The sequence below is a fragment of the Hemitrygon akajei genome, chromosome 19, assembly GCF_048418815.1.
Source record: "Hemitrygon akajei chromosome 19, sHemAka1.3, whole genome shotgun sequence".
Classification (NCBI taxonomy): Eukaryota; Metazoa; Chordata; class Chondrichthyes; order Myliobatiformes; family Dasyatidae; genus Hemitrygon; species Hemitrygon akajei.
This window is the reverse complement of record NC_133142.1, coordinates 53,684,852-53,702,072: the sequence shown is the minus strand read 5'-3', so window position 1 is coordinate 53,702,072 and position 17,221 is coordinate 53,684,852.

Genomic DNA, 17,221 nt, shown 5'->3' with positions numbered 1-17,221 from the left:
CTGGTCAGTGTGTGTTACTGATCAGTGAGTGTTACTGTCAGTGTGAGTTACTGGTCAGGGTGAGTTACTGGTCAGTGTGTGTTACTGTCAGTGTGTGTTACTGTCAGTATGTGTTACTGGTCAGTGTGTGTTACTGTCAGTGTGTTTTACTGGTCAGTGTGTGTTATTGTCAATGTGGGTTACTGTCAGTGTGTGTTACTGGTTAGTGTGTGTTACTGATCAGTGTGAGTCACTAGTCAGTGTGTGTTACTGGTCAGTGTGCGTTACTGTCAATGTGGGTTACTGGTCAGCATGTGTTACTGGTCAGTGCTTGTTACTGATCAGTGTGTGTTACTGGTCAGTGTGTGTTACAGTCAGTATGTGTTACTGGTCAGTGTGTGTTACTCTCAGTGTGTGTTACTGTCAGTGTGTGTTACTGGTCAGTGTGCATTACTGGTCAGTGTCAGTAACTGGTCAGTGTGTGACTGATCAGTGACTGTTGCTGTCAATGTGAGTTACTGGTCAGTGTGTGTTACTGTCAGTATGTGTTACTGGTCAGTGTGTGTTACTGGTCAGTGTGTGTCACTGTCAGTGTGTGTTACTGGTCAGTATGTGTTACTGGTCAGTATGTGTTACTGTCAGTGTGTGTTATTCTCAATGTGGGTTACTGTCAGTGTGTATTACTGGTCAGTCTGTGTTACTGGTCAGTATGTGTTACTGTCAGTGTGAGTTACTGGTCAGTGTGTGTTGCTGTCAGTGTGTGTTACTGGTCAGTGTGTGTTACTGGTCAGTGTGAGTTACTGGTCAGTGTTTGTTACTGGTCAGTGTGAGTTCTGGTCAGTATGTGCTACGGGTCAGTGTGTGTTACCGGTCAGTGTGAGTTACTGGTCAGTGTGAGTTACTGGTCAGTGTGTGTTACTGGTCAGTGTGAGTTCTGGTCAGTAAGTTTTACTGGTCAGTGTGTGTTACTGGTCTGTGTGAGTTACTGCTCAGTGTGAGTTACTGGTCGGTGCGTGTTACTGGTCAGTGTGGGTTACTGGTCTGTGTGAGTTACTGGTCAGTGTGTGTTACTGTCAGTGTGGGTTACTGTCAGTGTGTTACTGGTTAGTGTGTCAATTATGGATAACTCTGAACATCCTCTACATAGCACCATCCAGAGACAGAGAAGCAGTTTCAGCGACAGGTTACTATCCATGCAATGCTCCTCAGACAGGATGAAGAGGTCAATACTCCCCAATGCCATTGGGCTTTACAATTCTACCGCCAGGACTTAAGAACTTTTTAAAAGCTATTATTAATGCTTTTTGAGATAGTGATTTAGATGCATATCATATTTTTTACTGAGTTAAGTATTGTATGTAATTAGTTTTGCTACATCAAGTGTATGGGACATTGGAAAAAAGTTGAATTTCCCCATGGGGATGAATAAAGTATCTATCTATCTATCTATCTAACTATCTATCTATCTATCTATCTATCTATCTATCTATCTATCTACTGGTCAGTGTGTATTACTGATCAGTGTGTGTTACTGTCAGTGGGAGTTACTGGTCAGTGTCAGTAACTGGTCAGTGTGTGTTACTGTCAGTATGTGTTACTGGTCTGTGTGTTACTGTCAGTGTCAGTAACTGGTCAGTGTGTGTTACTGTTCAGTGTGCATTACTGGTCTGTGTCAGTAACTGGTCAGTGTGTGTTACTGTCAGTATGTGTTACTGGTCAGTGTGTGTTACTGATCAGTGTGAGTCACTAGTCAGTGTGTGTTACTGGTCAGTGTGCGTTACTGTCAATGTGGGTTACTGGTCAGCATGTGTTACTGGTCAGTGCTTGTTACTGATCAGTGTGTGTTACTGGTCAGTGTGTGTTACTGTTCAGTGTGCATTACTGGTCTGTGTCAGTAACTGGTCAGTGTGTGTTACTGTCAGTATGTGTTACTGGTCAGTGTGTGTTACTGTCAGTGTGTTTTACTGGTCAGTGTGTGTTATTGTCAATGTGGGTTACTGTCAGTGTGTATTACTGGTTAGTGTGTGTTACTGATCAGTGTGAGTCACTAGTCAGTGTGTGTTACTGGTCAGTGTGCGTTACTGTCAATGTGGGTTACTGGTCAGCATGTGTTACTGGTCACTGCTTGTTACTGATCAGTGTGTGTTACTGGTCAGTGTGTGTTACTGTCAGTATGTGTTACTGGTCAGTGTGTGTTACTCTCAGTGTGTGTTACTGGTCAGTGTCTGTTACTGGTCAGTGTGTGTTACTGGTCAGTGTGTGTCACTGTCAGTGTGTGTTACTGGTCAGTATGTGTTACTGGTCAGTATGTGTTACTGTCCGTGTGTGTTATTCTCAATGTGGGTTACTGTCAGTGTGTATTACTGGTCAGTCTGTGTTACTGGTCAGTATGTGTTACTGTCAGTGTGAGTGACTGGTCAGTGTGTGTTGCTGTCAGTGTGTGTTACTGGTCAGTGTGTGTTACTGGTCAGTGTGAGTTCTGGTCAGTATGTGTTACTGGTCAGTGTGTGTTACCGGTCAGTGAGAGTTACTGGTCAGTGTGAGTTACTGGTCAGCGTGTGTTACTGATCAGTGAGTGTTACTGTCAATGTGAGTTACTGGTCGGTGTGTGTTACTGTCAGTATGTGTTACTGGTCAGTGTGTGTCACTGTCAGTGCGTGTTACTGGTCAGTGTGTGTTACTGGTCAGTGTGAGTTACTGGTCAGTGTGTGTTACTGGTCAGTGTGAGTTCTGGTCAGTATGTGTTACGGGTCAGTGTGTGTTACCGGTCAGTGTGAGATACTGATCAGTTTGAGTTACTGGTCAGTGTGTGTTACTGGTCAGTGTGAGTTCTGGTCAGTATGTTTTACTGGTCAGTGTGTGTTACTGGTCAGTGTGAGTTACTGGTCAGTGGGAGTTACTGCTCATTGTGTGTTACTGGTCAGTGTGATTTCCTGGTCAGTGTGTGTTACTGATCAGTGTGAGTTACTGGTCAGTGGGAGTTACTGCTCATTGTGTGTTACTGGTCAATGTGAGTTACTGGTCAGTGTGTGTTACTGTCAGTATGTGTTACTGGTCAGTGTGTGTTACTGGTCAGTGTGTGTCACTGTCAGTGTGTGTTACTGGTCAGTATCTGTTACTGGTCAGTATGTGTTACTGTCAGTGTGTGTTATTCTCAATGTGGGTTACTGTCAGTGTGTATTACTGGTCAGTCTGTGTTACTGGTCAGTATGTGTTACTGTCAGTGTGAGTTACTGGTCAGTGTGTGTTGCTGTCAGTGTGTGTTACTGGTCAGTGTGTGTTACTGGTCAGTGTGAGTTACTGGTCAGTGTTTGTTACTGGTCAGTGTGAGTTCTGGTCAGTATGTGCTACGGGTCAGTGTGTGTTACCGGTCAGTGTGAGTTACTGGTCAGTGTGAGTTACTGGTCAGTGTGTGTTACTGGTCAGTGTGAGTTCTGGTCAGTAAGTTTTACTGGTCAGTGTGTGTTACTGGTCTGTGTGAGTTACTGCTCAGTGTGAGTTACTGGTCGGTGCGTGTTACTGGTCAGTGTGGGTTACTGGTCTGTGTGAGTTACTGGTCAGTGTGTGTTACTGTCAGTGTGGGTTACTGTCAGTGTGTTACTGGTTAGTGTGTCAATTATGGATAACTCTGAACATCCTCTACATAGCACCATCCAGAGACAGAGAAGCAGTTTCAGCGACAGGTTACTATCCATGCAATGCTCCTCAGACAGGATGAAGAGGTCAATACTCCCCAATGCCATTGGGCTTTACAATTCTACCGCCAGGACTTAAGAACTTTTTAAAAGCTATTATTAATGCTTTTTGAGATAGTGATTTAGATGCATATCATATTTTTTACTGAGTTAAGTATTGTATGTAATTAGTTTTGCTACATCAAGTGTATGGGACATTGGAAAAAAGTTGAATTTCCCCATGGGGATGAATAAAGTATCTATCTATCTATCTATCTAACTATCTATCTATCTATCTATCTATCTATCTATCTATCTATCTACTGGTCAGTGTGTATTACTGATCAGTGTGTGTTACTGTCAGTGGGAGTTACTGGTCAGTGTCAGTAACTGGTCAGTGTGTGTTACTGTCAGTATGTGTTACTGGTCTGTGTGTTACTGTCAGTGTCAGTAACTGGTCAGTGTGTGTTACTGTTCAGTGTGCATTACTGGTCTGTGTCAGTAACTGGTCAGTGTGTGTTACTGTCAGTATGTGTTACTGGTCAGTGTGTGTTACTGATCAGTGTGAGTCACTAGTCAGTGTGTGTTACTGGTCAGTGTGCGTTACTGTCAATGTGGGTTACTGGTCAGCATGTGTTACTGGTCAGTGCTTGTTACTGATCAGTGTGTGTTACTGGTCAGTGTGTGTTACTGTTCAGTGTGCATTACTGGTCTGTGTCAGTAACTGGTCAGTGTGTGTTACTGTCAGTATGTGTTACTGGTCAGTGTGTGTTACTGTCAGTGTGTTTTACTGGTCAGTGTGTGTTATTGTCAATGTGGGTTACTGTCAGTGTGTATTACTGGTTAGTGTGTGTTACTGATCAGTGTGAGTCACTAGTCAGTGTGTGTTACTGGTCAGTGTGCGTTACTGTCAATGTGGGTTACTGGTCAGCATGTGTTACTGGTCACTGCTTGTTACTGATCAGTGTGTGTTACTGGTCAGTGTGTGTTACTGTCAGTATGTGTTACTGGTCAGTGTGTGTTACTCTCAGTGTGTGTTACTGGTCAGTGTCTGTTACTGGTCAGTGTGTGTTACTGGTCAGTGTGTGTCACTGTCAGTGTGTGTTACTGGTCAGTATGTGTTACTGGTCAGTATGTGTTACTGTCCGTGTGTGTTATTCTCAATGTGGGTTACTGTCAGTGTGTATTACTGGTCAGTCTGTGTTACTGGTCAGTATGTGTTACTGTCAGTGTGAGTGACTGGTCAGTGTGTGTTGCTGTCAGTGTGTGTTACTGGTCAGTGTGTGTTACTGGTCAGTGTGAGTTCTGGTCAGTATGTGTTACTGGTCAGTGTGTGTTACCGGTCAGTGAGAGTTACTGGTCAGTGTGAGTTACTGGTCAGCGTGTGTTACTGATCAGTGAGTGTTACTGTCAATGTGAGTTACTGGTCGGTGTGTGTTACTGTCAGTATGTGTTACTGGTCAGTGTGTGTCACTGTCAGTGCGTGTTACTGGTCAGTGTGTGTTACTGGTCAGTGTGAGTTACTGGTCAGTGTGTGTTACTGGTCAGTGTGAGTTCTGGTCAGTATGTGTTACGGGTCAGTGTGTGTTACCGGTCAGTGTGAGATACTGATCAGTTTGAGTTACTGGTCAGTGTGTGTTACTGGTCAGTGTGAGTTCTGGTCAGTATGTTTTACTGGTCAGTGTGTGTTACTGGTCAGTGTGAGTTACTGGTCAGTGGGAGTTACTGCTCATTGTGTGTTACTGGTCAGTGTGATTTCCTGGTCAGTGTGTGTTACTGATCAGTGAGTGTTACTGTCAGTGTGAGTTACTGGTCAGTGTGAGTTACTGGTCAGTGTGTGTTACTGTCAGTATGTGTTACTGGTCAGTGTGTGCTACTGTCAGTGTGTTTTACTGGTCAGTGTGTGTTATTGTCAATGTGGGTTACTGTCAGTGTGTGTTACTGGTTAGTATGTGTTACTGATCAGTGTCAGTCACTAGTCAGTGTGTGTTACTGTTCAGTGTGTGTTACTGTCAATGTGGGTTACTGGTCAGCATGTGTTACTGGTGAGTGCTTGTTACTGGTCAGTGTGTGTTACTGGTCAGTGTGGGTTACTGGTTAGTGTGTGGTACTGTTCAGTGTGAGTTACTGGTCAGTGTGTGTTACTGGTCAGTGTGAGTTCTGGTCAGTATGTGTTACTGTTCAGTGCTTGTTACTGGTCAGTGTGTGTTACTCTCAGTGTGTGTTACTGGTCAGTGTGCGTTACTGGTCAGTGTCAGTAACTGGTCAGTGTGTGTTACTGTTCAGTGTGCATTACTGGTCTGTGTCAGTAACTGGTCAGTGTGTGTTACTGATCAGTGAGTGTTACTGTCAGTGTGAGTTACTGGTCAGTGTGAGTTACTGGTCAGTGTGTGTTACTGTCAGTGTGTGTTACTGTCAGTATGTGTTACTGGTCAGTGTGTGTTACTGTCAGTGTGTTTTACTAGTCAGTGTGTGTTATTGTCAATGTGGGTTACTGTCAGTGTGTGTTACTGGTTAGTATGTGTTACTGATCAGTGTCAGTCACTAGTCAGTGTGTGTTACTGGTCAGTGTGTGTTACTGTCAATGTGGGTTACTGGTCAGCATGTGTTACTGGTGAGTGCTTGTTACTGGTCAGTGTGTGTTACTGGTCAGTGTGGGTTACTGGTCAGTGTGTGGTACTGTTCAGTGTGAGTTACTGGTCAGTGTGTGTTACTGGTCAGTGTGAGTTCTGGTCAGTATGTGTTACTGTTCAGTGCTTGTTACTGGTCAGTGTGTGTTACTGGTCAGTGTGTGTTACTGTCAGTATGTGTTACTGGTCAGTGTGTGTTACTCTCAGTGTGTGTTACTGGTCAGTGTGCGTTACTGGTCAGTGTCAGTAACTGGTCAGTGTGTGTTACTGTTCAGTGTGCATTACTGGACTGTGTCAGTAACTGGTCAGTGTGTGTTACTGATCAGTGAGTGTTACTGTCAGTGTGAGTTACTGGTCAGTGTGAGTTACTGGTCAGTGTGTGTTACTGTCAGTGTGTGTTACTGTCAGTATGTGTTACTGGTCAGTGTGTGTTACTGTCAGTGTGTTTTACTGGTCAGTGTGTGTTATTGTCAATGTGGGTTACTGTCAGTGTGTGTTACTGGTTAGTGTGTGTTACTGATCAGTGTGAGTCACTAGTCAGTGTGTGTTACTGGTCAGTGTGCGTTACTGTCAATGTGGGTTACTGGTCAGCATGTGTTACTGGTCAGTGCTTGTTACTGATCAGTGTGTGTTACTGGTCAGTGTGTGTTACTGTCAGTATGTGTTACTGGTCAGTGTGTGTTACTCTCAGTGTGTGTTACTGGTCAGTGTCTGTTACTGGTCAGTGTGTGTTACTGGTCAGTGTGCATTACTGGTCAGTGTCAGTAACTGGTCAGTGTGTGACTGATCAGTGACTGTTGCTGTCAATGTGAGTTACTGGTCAGTGTGTGTTACTGTCAGTATGTGTTACTGGTCAGTGTGTGTTACTGGTCAGTGTGTGTCACTGTCAGTGTGTGTTACTGGTCAGTATGTGTTACTGTCAGTGTGTGTTATTCTCAATGTGGGTTACTGTCAGTGTGTATTACTGGTCAGTCTGTGTTACTGGTCAGTATGTGTTACTGTCAGTGTGAGTGACTGGTCAGAGTGTGTTGCTGTCAGTGTGTGTTACTGGTCAGTGTGTGTTACTGGTCAGTGTGAGTTACTGGTCAGTGTGTGTTACTGGTCAGTGTGAGTTCTGGTCAGTATGTGTTACGGGTCAGTGTGTGTTACCGGTCAGTGTGAGTTACTGGTCAGTGTGAGTTACTGGTCAGTGTGAGTTCTGGTCAGTAAGTTTTACTGGTCAGTGTGTGTTACTGGTCAGTGTGAGTTACTGCTCAGTGTGAGTTACGGGTCGGTGCGTGTTACTGGTCAGTGTGTGTTACTGGTCAGTGTGAGTTACTGGTCAGTGTGTGTTACTGTCAGTGTGGGTTACTGTCAGTGTGTTACTGGTTAGTGTGTCAATTATGGATAACTCTGAACATCCTCTACATAGCACCATCCAGAGACAGAGAAGCAGTTTCAGCGACAGGTTACTATCGATGCAATTCTCCTCAGACAGGATGAAGAGGTCAATACTCCCCAATGCCATTGGGCTTTACAATTCTACCGCCAGGACTTAAGAACTTTTTAAAAGCTATTATTAATGCTTTTTGAGATAGTGATTTAGATGCATATCATATTTTTTACTGAGTTAAGTATTGTATGTAATTAGTTTTGCTACAACAAGTGTATGGGACATTGGAAAAAAGTTGAATTTCCCCATGGGGATGAATAAAGTATCTATCTATCTATCTATCTAACTATCTATCTATCTATCTATCTATCTATCTATCTATCTATCTATCTATCTATCTATCTATCTATCTACTGGTCAGTGTGTATTACTGATCAGTGTGTGTTACTGTCAGTGGGAGTTACTGGTCAGTGTGTGTTACTGGTCAGTGTGCGTTACTGGTCAGTGTCAGTAACTGGTCAGTGTGTGTTACTGGTCAGTGTGCATTACTGGTCTGTGTCAGTAACTGCTCAGTGTGTGTTACTGATCAGTGAGTGTTACTGTCAGTGTGAGTTACTGGTCAGTGTGAGTTACTGGTCAGTGTGTGTTACTGTCAGTGTGTGTTACTGTCAGTATGTGTTACTGGTCAGTGTGTGTTACTGTCAGTGTGTTTTACTGGTCAGTGTGTGTTATTGTCAATGTGGGTTACTGACAGTGTGTGTTACTGGTCAGTGTGCGTTACTGTCAATGTGGGTTACTGGTCAGCATGTGTTACTGGTCAGTGCTTGTTACTGATCAGTGTGTGTTACTGGTCAGTGTGTGTTACTGTCAGTATGTGTTACTGGTCAGTGTGTGTTACTCTCAGAGTGTGTTACTGGTCAGTGTGTGTTACTGGTCAGTGTCAGTAACTGGTCAGTGTGTGACTGATCAGTGACTGTTGCTGTCAATGTGAGTTACTGGTCAGTGTGTGTTACTGTCAGTATGTGTTACTGGTCAGTGTGTGTTACTGGTCAGTGTGTGTCACTGTCAGTGTGTGTTACTGGTCAGTATGTGTTACTGGTCAGTATGTGTTACTGTCAGTGTGTGTTATTCTCAATGTGGGTTACTGTCAGTGTGTATTACTGGTCAGTCTGAGTTACTGGTCAGTATGTGTTACTGTCAGTGTGAGTGACTGGTCAGTGTGTGTTGCTGTCAGTGTGTGTTACTGGTCAGTGTGTGTTACTGGTCAGTGTGAGTTCTGGTCAGTATGTGTTACTGGTCAGTGTGTGTTACCGGTCAGTGAGAGTTACTGGTCAGTGTGAGTTACTGGTCAGCGTGTGTTATTGATCAGTGAGTGTTACTGTCAATGTGAGTTACTGGTCAGTGTGTGTTACTGTCAGTATGTGTTACTGGTCAGTGTGTGTCACTGTCAGTTCGTGTTACTGGTCAGTATGTGTTACTGGTCAGTGTGAGTTACTGGTCAGTGTGTGTTACTGGTCAGTGTGAGTTCTGGTCAGTATGTGTTACGGGTCAGTGTGTGTTACCGGTCAGTGTGAGTTACTGATCAGTTTGAGTTACTGGTCAGTGTGTGTTACTGGTCAGTGTGAGTTCTGGTCAGTATGTTTTACTGGTCAGTGTGTGTTACTGGTCAGTGTGAGTTACTGGTCAGTGGGAGTTACTGCTCATTGTGTGTTACTGGTCAGTGTGATTTCCTGGTCAGTGTGTGTTACTGATCAGTGAGCGTTACTGTCAGTGTGAGTTACTGGTCAGTGTGAGTTACTGGTCAGTGTGTGTTACTGTCAGTATGTGTTACTGGTCAGTGTGTGTTACTGTCAGTGTGTTTTACTGGTCAGTGTGTGTTATTGTCAATGTGGGTTACTGTCAGTGTGTGTTACTGGTTAGTATGTGTTACTGATCAGTGTCAGTCACTAGTCAGTGTGTGTTACTGGTCAGTGTGTGTTACTGTCAATGTGGGTTACTGGTCAGCATGTGTTACTGGTGAGTGCTTGTTACTGGTCAGTGTGTGTTACTGGTCAGTGTGTCTTACTGTCAGTATGTGTTACTGGTCAGTGTGTGTTACTCTCAGTGTGTGTTTCTGGTCAGTGTCTGTTACTGGTCAGTGTGTGTTACTGGTCAGTGTGCATTACTGGTCAGTGTGAGTAACTGGTCAGAGTGTGACTGATCAGTGAGTGTTACTGTCAATGTGAGTTACTGTTCAGTGTGAGTTACTGGTCAGTGTGTGTCACTGTCAGTGTGTGTTACTGGTCAGTCTGTTTTACTGGTCAGTATGTGTTACTGTCAGTGTGTGTTATTCTCAATGTGGGTTACTGTCAGTGTGTATTACTGGTCATTCTGTGTTACTGGTCAGTACGTGTTACTGTGAGTGTGAGTTACTGGTCAGTGTGTGTTGCTGTCAATGTGAGTTACTGGTCAGTGTGTGTTACTGTCAGTATGTGTTACTGGTCAGTGTGTGTTACTGGTCAGTGTGTGTCACTGTCAGTGTGTGTTACTGGTCAGTATGTGTTACTGGTCAGTATGTGTTACTGTCAGTGTGTGTTATTCTCAATGTGGGTTACTGTCAGTGTGTATTACTGGTCAGTCTGAGTTACTGGTCAGTATGTGTTACTGTCAGTGTGAGTGACTGGTCAGTGTGTGTTGCTGTCAGTGTGTGTTACTGGTCAGTGTGTGTTACTGGTCAGTGTGAGTTCTGGTCAGTATGTGTTACTGGTCAGTGTGTGTTACCGGTCAGTGAGAGTTACTGGTCAGTGTGAGTTACTGGTCAGCGTGTGTTATTGATCAGTGAGTGTTACTGTCAATGTGAGTTACTGGTCAGTGTGTGTTACTGTCAGTATGTGTTACTGGTCAGTGTGTGTCACTGTCAGTGCGTGTTACTGGTCAGTATGTGTTACTGTCAGTGTGAGTTACTGGTCAGTGTTTGTTGCTGTCAGTGTGTGTTACTGGTCAGTGTGTGTTACTGGTCAGTGTGAGTTACTGGTCAGTGTGTGTTACTGGTCAGTGTGAGTTCTGGTCAGTATGTGTTACGGGTCAGTGTGTGTTACCGGTCAGTGTGAGTTACTGATCAGTTTGAGTTACTGGTCAGTGTGTGTTACTGGTCAGTGTGAGTTCTGGTCAGTATGTTTTACTGGTCAGTGTGTGTTACTGGTCAGTGTGAGTTACTGGTCAGTGGGAGTTACTGCTCATTGTGTGTTACTGGTCAGTGTGATTTCCTGGTCAGTGTGTGTTACTGATCAGTGAGTGTTACTGTCAGTGTGAGTTACTGGTCAGTGTGAGTTACTGGTCAGTGTGTGTTACTGTCAGTATGTGTTACTGGTCAGTGTGTGTTACTGTCAGTGTGTTTTACTGGTCAGTGTGTGTTATTGTCAATGTGGGTTACTGTCAGTGTGTGTTACTGGTTAGTATGTGTTACTGATCAGTGACAGTCACTAGTCAGTGTGTGTTACTGGTCAGTGTGTGTTACTGTCAATGTGGGTTACTGGTCAGCATGTGTTACTGGTGAGTGCTTGTTACTGGTCAGTGTGTGTTACTGGTCAGTGTGTCTTACTGTCAGTATGTGTTACTGGTCAGTGTGTGTTACTCTCAGTGTGTGTTTCTGGTCAGTGTCTGTTACTGGTCAGAGTGTGTTACTGGTCAGTGTGAGTTACTGGTCAGTGTGTGTTACTGGTCAGTGTGAGTAACTGGTCAGTGTGTGACTGATCAGTGACTGTTACTGTCAATGTGAGTTACTGGTCAGTATGTGTTACTGGTCAGTGTGTGTTATTCTCAATGTGGGTTACTGTCAGTGTGTATTACTGGTCATTCTGTGTTACTGGTCAGTACGTGTTACTGTGAGTGTGAGTTACTGGTCAGTGTGTGTTGCTGTCAGTGTGTGTTACTGGTCAGTGTGTGTTACTGGTCAGTGTGAGTTCTGGTCATTATGTGTTACTGGTCAGTGTGTGTTACCGGTCAGTGAGAGTTACTGGTCAGTGTGAGTTACTGGTCAGTGCGTGTTACTGATCAGTGAGTGTTACTGTCAGTGTGAGTTACTGGTCAGTGTGAGTTGCTGTCAGTGTGTGTTACTGTCAGTGTGTGTTACTGGTCAGTGTGTGTTACTGTCAGTGTGAGTTACTGGTCAGTGTGTGTTGCTGTCAGTGTGTGTTACTGGTCAGTGTGTGTTACTGGTCAGTGTGAGATACTGGTCAGTGTGTGTTAGTGGTCAGTGTGAGTTCTGGTCAGTATGTGTTATGGGTCAGTGTGTGTTACCGGTCAGTGTGAGTTACTGGTCAGTGTGAGTTACTGGTCAGTGTGTGTTACTGGTCAGTGTGAGTTCTGGTCAGTATGTTTTACTGGTCAGAGTGATTTCCTGGTCAGTGTGGGTTACTGGTCAGTGTGTGGTACTGGTCAGTGTGAGTTATTGGTCAGTGTGTGTTACTGTCAGTGTGTTTTACTGGTCAGTGTGAGTTCTGGTCAGTATGTGTTACTGTTCAGTGCTTGTTACTCGTCAGTGTGTGTTACTTGTCAATGTGTGTTACTGGTTAGTGTGAGTTACTGCTCAGTGTGAGTTTCTGATCAGTGTGTGTTACTGGTCACTGTGTGTTATTCTCAATGTGGGTTACTGTCAGTGTGTGTTACTGGTCAGTGTGAGTTACTGGTCTCTGTGTGTTACTGGTCAGTGTGGGTTACTGGTCAGTGTGAGTTACTGGTCAGTGGGTGTTACTGGTCAATGTGGGTTACTGGCCAGTGTGTGATACTTGTCAATGTGTGTTACTGGTCAGTGTGAGTTACTGGTCAGTGCGTGTTACTGGTCAGTGTGTGTTACTGTCAATGTGGGTTACTGTCAGTGTGTGTTACTGGTCAGTGTGTCAATTATGGATAACTCTGAACATCCTCTACGTAGCACCATCCAGAGACAGAGAAGCAGTTTCAGCGACAGGTTACTATCGATGCAATGCTCCTCAGACAGGATGAAGAGGTCAATACTCCCCAATGCCATTGGGCTTTACAATTCTACCGCCAGGACTTAAGAACTTTTTAAAAGCTATTATTAATGCTTTTTGAGATAGTGATTTAGATCCATATCATATTTTTTACTGAGTTAAGTATTGTATGTAATTAGTTTTGCTACAACAAGTGTATGGGACATTGGAAAAAAGTTGAATTTCCCCATGGGGATGAATAAAGTATCTATCTATCTATCTATCTATCTATCTATCTATCTATCTATCTATCTATCTATCTATCTATCTATCTATCTATCTATCTATCTACTGGTCAGTGTGTATTACTGATCAGTGTGTGTTACTGTCAGTGGGAGTTACTGGTCAGTGGGTGTTACTGGTCAGTGTGGGTTACTGGTCAGTGTGTGTTACTTGTCAATGTGTGTTACTGCTCAGTGTGAGTTACTGCTCAGTGTGAGTTACTGGTCGGTGCGTGTTACTGGTCAGTGTGTGTTACTGTCAATGTGGGTTACTGTCAGTGTGTGTTACTGGTCACTGTGTCAATTATGGATAACTCTGAACATCCTCTACATAGCACCATCCAGAGACAGAGGAGCAGTTTCAGCGACAGGTTACTATCGATGCAATGCTCCTCAGACAGGATGAAGAGGTCAATACTCCCCAATGCCATTGGGCTTTACAATTCTACCGCCAGGACTTAAGAACTTTTTAAAAGCTATTATTAATGCTTTTTGAGATAGTGATTTAGATGCATATCATATTTTTTTACTGAGTTAAGTATTGTATGTAATTAGTTTTGCTACAACAAGTGTATGGGACATTGGAAAAAAGTTGAATTTCCCCATGGGGATGAATAAAGTATCTATCTATCTATCTATCTATCTATCTATCTATCTATCTATCTATCTATCTATTTATCTATCGATCTATCTATCTATCTACTGGTCAGTGTGTATTACTGATCAGTGTGTGTTACTGTCAGTGGGAGTTACTGGTCAGTGTGTGTTACTGGTCAGTGTGCGTTACTGGTCAGTGTCAGTAACTGGTCAGTGTGTGTTACTGGTCAGTGTGCGTTACTGGTCTGTGTCAGTAACTGGTCAGTGTGTGTTACTGATCAGTGAGCGTTACTGTCAGTGTGAGTTACTGGTCAGTGTGAGTTACTGGTCAGTGCGTGTTACTGGTCAGAATGTGTTACTGTCAGTGTGAGTTACTGGTCAGTGTGTTTTGCTGTCAGTGTGTGTTACTGGTCAGTGTGTGTTACTGGTCAGTGTGAGTTACTGGTCAGTGTGTGTTACTGTTCAGTGTGAGTTCTGGTCAGTATGTGTTACGGGTCAGTGTGTGTTACCGGTCAGTGTGAGTTACTGGTCAGTGTGAGTTACTGGTCAGTGTGTGTTACTGGTCAGTGTGAGTTACTGGTCAGTGTGTGTTACTGGTCAGTGTGAGTTCTGGTCAGTATGTGTTACGGGTCAGTGTGTGTTACCGGTCAGTGTGAGTTACTGGTCAGTGTGAGTTACTGGTCAGTGTGAGTTCTGGTCAGTAAGTTTTACTGGTCAGTGTGTGTTACTGGTCAGTGTGAGTTACTGCTCAGTGTGAGTTACGGGTCGGTGCGTGTTACTGGTCAGTGTGTGTTACTGGTCAGTGTGAGTTACTGGTCAGTGTGTGTTACTGTCAGTGTGGGTTACTGTCAGTGTGTTACTGGTTAGTGTGTCAATTATGGATAACTCTGAACATCCTCTACATAGCACCATCCAGAGACAGAGAAGCAGTTTCAGCGACAGGTTACTATCGATGCAATTCTCCTCAGACAGGATGAAGAGGTCAATACTCCCCAATGCCATTGGGCTTTACAATTCTACCGCCAGGACTTAAGAACTTTTTAAAAGCTATTATTAATGCTTTTTGAGATAGTGATTTAGATGCATATCATATTTTTTACTGAGTTAAGTATTGTATGTAATTAGTTTTGCTACAACAAGTGTATGGGACATTGGAAAAAAGTTGAATTTCCCCATGGGGATGAATAAAGTATCTATCTATCTATCTATCTAACTATCTATCTATCATCTATCTATCTATCTATCTATCTATCTATCTATCTATCTACTGGTCAGTGTGTATTACTGATCAGTGTGTGTTACTGTCAGTGGGAGTTACTGGTCAGTGTGTGTTATTGGTCAGTGTGCGTTTCTGGTCAGTGTCAGTAACTGGTCAGTGTGTGTTACTGGTCAGTGTGCATTACTGGTCTGTGTCAGTAACTGGTCAGTGTGTGTTACTGATCAGTGAGTGTTACTGTCAGTGTGAGTTACTGGTCAGTGTGAGTTACTGGTCAGTGTGTGTTACTGTCAGTGTGTGTTACTGTCAGTATGTGTTACTGGTCAGTGTGTGTTACTGTCAGTGTGTTTTACTGGTCAGTGTGTGTTATTGTCAATGTGGGTTACTGTCAGTGTGTGTTACTGGTCAGTGTGCGTTACTGTCAATGTGGGTTACTGGTCAGCATGTGTTACTGGTCAGTGCTTGTTACTGATCAGTGTGTGTTACTGGTCAGTGTGTGTTACTGTCAGTATGTGTTACTGGTCAGTGTGTGTTACTCTCAGTGTGTGTTACTGGTCAGTGTGTGTTACTGGTCAGTGTCAGTAACTGGTCAGTGTGTGACTGATCAGTGACTGTTGCTGTCAATGTGAGTTACTGGTCAGTGTGTGTTACTGTCAGTATGTGTTACTGGTCAGTGTGTGTTACTGGTCAGTGTGTGTCACTGTCAGTGTGTGTTACTGGTCAGTATGTGTTACTGGTCAGTATGTGTTACTGTCAGTGTGTGTTATTCTCAATGTGGGTTACTGTCAGTGTGTATTACTGGTCAGTCTGAGTTACTGGTCAGTATGTGTTACTGTCAGTGTGAGTGACTGGTCAGTGTGTGTTGCTGTCAGTGTGTGTTACTGGTCAGTGTGTGTTACTGGTCAGTGTGAGTTCTGGTCAGTATGTGTTACTGGTCAGTGTGTGTTACCGGTCAGTGAGAGTTACTGGTCAGTGTGAGTTACTGGTCAGCGTGTGTTATTGATCAGTGAGTGTTACTGTCAATGTGAGTTACTGGTCAGTGTGTGTTACTGTCAGTTCGTGTTACTGGTCAGTATGTGTTACTGTCAGTGTGAGTTACTTGTCAGTGTGTGTTGCTGTCAGTGTGTGTTACTGGTCAGTGTGTGTTACTGGTCAGTGTGAGTTACTGGTCAGTGTGTGTTACTGGTCAGTGTGAGTTCTGGTCAGTATGTGTTACGGGTCAGTGTGTGTTACCGGTCAGTGTGAGTTACTGATCAGTTTGAGTTACTGGTCAGTGTGTGTTACTGGTCAGTGTGAGTTCTGGTCAGTATGTTTTACTGGTCAGTGTGTGTTACTGGTCAGTGTGAGTTACTGGTCAGTGGGAGTTACTGCTCATTGTGTGTTACTGGTCAGTGTGATTTCCTGGTCAGTGTGTGTTACTGATCAGTGAGTGTTACTGTCAGTGTGAGTTACTGGTCAGTGTGAGTTACTGGTCAGTGTGTGTTACTGTCAGTATGTGTTACTGGTCAGTGTGTGTTACTGTCAGTGTGTTTTACTGGTCAGTGTGTGTTATTGTCAATGTGGGTTACTGTCAGTGTGTGTTACTGGTTAGTATGTGTTACTGATCAGTGTCAGTCACTAGTCAGTGTGTGTTACTGGTCAGTGTGTGTTACTGTCAATGTGGGTTACTGGTCAGCATGTGTTACTGGTGAGTGCTTGTTACTGGTCAGTGTGTGTTACTGGTCAGTGTGTCTTACTGTCAGTATGTGTTACTGGTCAGTGTGTGTTACTCTCAGTGTGTGTTTCTGGTCAGTGTCTGTTACTGGTCAGTGTGTGTTACTGGTCAGTGTGCATTACTGGTCAGTGTGAGTAACTGGTCAGAGTGTGACTGATCAGTGAGTGTTACTGTCAATGTGAGTTACTGATCAGTGTGTGTTACTGTCAGTGTGAGTTACTGGTCAGTGTGTGTCACTGTCAGTGTGTGTTACTGGTCAGTCTGTTTTACTGGTCAGTATGTGTTACTGTCAGTGTGTGTTATTCTCAATGTGGGTTACTGTCAGTGTGTATTACTGGTCATTCTGTGTTACTGGTCAGTACGTGTTACTGTGAGTGTGAGTTACTGGTCAGTGTGTGTTGCTGTCAATGTGAGTTACTGGTCAGTGTGTGTTACTGTCAGTATGTGTTACTGGTCAGTGTGTGTTACTGGTCAGTGTGTGTCACTGTCAGTGTGTGTTACTGGTCAGTATGTGTTACTGGTCAGTATGTGTTACTGTCAGTGTGTGTTATTCTCAATGTGGGTTACTGTCAGTGTGTATTACTGGTCAGTCTGAGTTACTGGTCAGTATGTGTTACTGTCAGTGTGAGTGACTGGTCAGTGTGTGTTGCTGTCAGTGTGTGTTACTGGTCAGTGTGTGTTACTGGTCAGTGTGAGTTCTGGTCAGTATGTGTTACTGGTCAGTGTGTGTTACTGGTCAGTGAGAGTTACTGGTCAGTGTGAGTTACTGGTCAGCGTGTGTTATTGATCAGTGAGTGTTACTGTCAATGTGAGTTACTGGTCAGTGT